This window comes from Argiope bruennichi, chromosome 6, assembly GCF_947563725.1.
Source record: "Argiope bruennichi chromosome 6, qqArgBrue1.1, whole genome shotgun sequence".
Lineage (NCBI taxonomy): Eukaryota > Metazoa > Arthropoda > Arachnida > Araneae > Araneidae > Argiope > Argiope bruennichi.
In genome coordinates, this window is record NC_079156.1 from 13,324,366 (window position 1) to 13,327,991 (window position 3,626).

Consider the following 3,626-nt stretch of genomic DNA (forward strand, 5'->3'; position numbering starts at 1 on the left):
ATTAAAAATTCATGTATCATAACCAACAAAATATGAAACACGTAAAGTCAAATTTTCGAAACGGATGACGTTGCCATATTTCATCACTTAAATTTTAAAAAAGAAACCGTTGCCATTTATACCACCCAAAAAAATATTGTCAGTTTAACTATTTCTTTATTTCAAATATTTTTTTCATTTTAAAAATCGTAAATAAATCAGTATTGTTTGAATTTATAAACCAAACGATAAATAATTTTAGTATTGGAAAGATTTATTTAATAAACATATAAACTGAGATTCAATAATGTAAAGAAAGAAATTGAAAAGATTAAATGCAACATATAAACATTACACCAAATGGCTTTTATTTATTTATTTGCTTATTTATTTATTTTTCCTTTCTGATTTAGATCAGCTACAACGGAAATGGAGTTAAAGGTGCGATGATTCAAGTGATGATAAAGATACCGCTAATTCAATGAGAATCTTGCAATGCCTCAGCAACATTAGCTCAATATAGTTTTTAATTTTACTTAAAACGAGAACAAAATAATTTTTTTGTTTGAAATGTAGTTTCTTCTAAAGAGATATGTAGTTGAAAAGAGAAGGTTATCACAGAAAAGATTTTAAATCAGATGAAAGAAAAGTGTCCGCGCTATGATGTTAAGAAGAAATCGTTACTTTCTTTTTAATTTAAAGGAAAAATTGATGGACAGTTGATAATAATTAATTTACTGAAATGATAGTGGCACACACAAATAACGCAGTTGTTTTTAATTAATAACTTGGAAAAAATTAAGAAAAATTAAAAATTATTAGTTAGATTCGGACTAAGTTAAGAAATGACACTTCTCTTAATCGATTAAAAAATGAAAGAATACTACAAAATGGAGAGATCGAGATAATAGGAAAGAGGGTGGAATTCATAAGCGTTATGCAGGGCCGGCCTTCGGAAGAGCAGGACACATTTTGAAATAATATTAATTCACTGCTCTAGTTTACAAATAATTACAACTTGCAAAACGACGATTGCAGCTTAATTTTTTTTTTTTTTTTACACATTTTCAGATTTAGATTGAACTGAAAAAATGTAAAAAAATTAAAATAAAGTTATCTGAAAGCAGTTTTATAAAAAATTTAGCCGATATATCATCGAAGTGATCCAAAACCAGTTTAACTTTTGCCAAAATCTTGAATGTATATGTATTTTTCCACAATTTAAAAAAGAAATTATGTGGACACAAAATTGGCATCTAACCATACATTAGAATGTAACATTATATTTAATAGTAAATGTCTTTTTTTTCCCCATTTCCTTTACAAAAGTTACTTTTGGGTCTATAAAACTCCTTAGGAAAAAATGTGTGCTATTCGTATCTGAAAAACTTCCAAGCGCAGAGGATGAATTGTGTCTTTGGGGATTCGATTTCTAAACAGTTGGTCGCCATATTTAAAAGTTTAGGAGCCCCGGTGTCAAATTATATGTGAAATTGCATTTGTCATGGGACAGTGACGTCACTTAAATTGTCTTCTTTAAGAATTATCCAAAAGAGGTTCTCATGGAAAGATAAATTCATTTCAGATTTTAGAGCTAATTCAAATTTACGCATTCCTTTTTATGAAAATTGAAAAAAAAAGTAATTAGAATTCCTTCTTATAATAAAAGAATTAATAACTCAGAAATAATGTTCTCAACAGTCTAATTCTTAAGAGTAATTCTTTATTTAAAGAATACTGAATCAGTTGATATTTTTTCTGTTAAAAAATGTAAATTAAATGGATTTTTCAGCTCTTTCAGCAAATGATAATGTTTAAATCTAAATTTTCATAACTACCGAATACGAAATATATTGCGGATTCGGTAGGGAATTCGGTATTAGGGATTGCAAAACCGGACCAAAAGTTCAATACCTGTATTCGGTATTTTTTAGATCTTGTTGTTGTTTCTTATGGCACTTGCCATGGACAAGTCCGCTGTTCGAAGACAGCCGATTTAAGCCTGAGGGGGAGCGCCTCTTGTTTCAAAAGTAGCGCCATCTAGGCCCAAGAGAACGACTTAGCTACACACACGTCACAACCCTTTTCACGGGGCGGACTTCATACACGCATTTCATTCACTCAACCACAGATTGTAATTTAGACCTGAATCAGAGAACGACCTCCCCTGATCCAGTACCCCCTGTGATATTACTCTCGACATGGAGGACTTTGTGACTACGACAGATTTAACGCGCGTCAGCCACCAAGCACGCAGGGAGTCTTCGGCCGGCGGGGTTCGAACTCGCAACCTAAGGAACGCGAATCCGACGCTCTACCAACCGGCCTATCCCGGCCTTTTAGATCTTAATACCGGTTTTAATACCGGTAGTAAAAATTTTGGAAAAAGAGAGAAAACACAAGTGTTTCTTTGTTTTATTTGTCAGTTTTATTAGAGAGTGTAAATATCACAAAAACAATTTGTAACTTATAAATTATAATAGTATATAAAAAAGTCACAAACAAAGTAAAGGAACATCTTATTTATTTAAATCACAAAAAAGTGCAAATATCACTATTCAGTCTGTAGTACTTTTACAAATTTTTGAAATGTGATCTTAAAAAACATAATGCATCAATTGTACTGTCATTAAACCTGGAACGTAATTTTGTGTAAAAATTAACAGTTGCGAAAACGCTCTTTCGGCATCTACTCTAGTTGATGGTACTGTTAGCAATGCGCGATATACTTTTTCCAAGTATTTACCTCTAAATCCCTCATTTTCAAATAAATCGATTTCTCGTCGGATGGTTTTGGATATAGCTGATTTCTGTATTGTATTTTGGTTTGTTGAATTTTTTTTTTTTATTTATCGTTAATTCTAATTTTTGTTCAAGAGACAATTCCTTTTCACTGTCAACATTAGTGTCATCATAATCTTCGATAACTGTACCGAATTCTTCTGAATATGGATAGATTTGTGGGTAAAAACTTTTAAGAAAAATTACTATGAACTTGATCAGATTTGAATTGATTAGTCTCTTTTCTTCTTTTTCATTTTTAAAATCATTATAATTATAATATAAAGTATGATTATGATATAATTATGATACCGTAAGTATCTGTATTACTAATTATCTGAAATGTTTACGTCTCATAAAACCGTGAGTTTTCATTGTTAAATGTAAACATCTCCTCCTTTCATCTCACCCCTATTTTGTCGAATTAAACCCATCCTAACGCGCGGAGGGTTTTACAATCTGTTGTCAAACAGTATTTTATCACTTCCCTTGATTGTAAGATGCAACTTTGTATTCACAGTCTAATTAATTTCGCCCGTTAGGGAGACAAAAACAAAAACGTGTACTATTTTGCTATGCGGTCCCTGAACATATAGTGGAGACACTTTAAAAAATTTCTAGTAAATACCGAAAAAACGGTATTTAAACTTGTGAATACCGGAATTACAAAATCGTACAAATGGCTCAAAATACCGGTATTCGGTATTGCAATCCCTAATTGCTATATACACGATTTTAAACAATAATTAAATCTTGTGAGTTACGACTGGAATTTTATTAATACGTTATCGCCATGCATTTTAAAATACTTTTAAATTTCAAAAAGGAAATTTTTCTTGCGTTGTATAAAATATATTTCTTTTCCC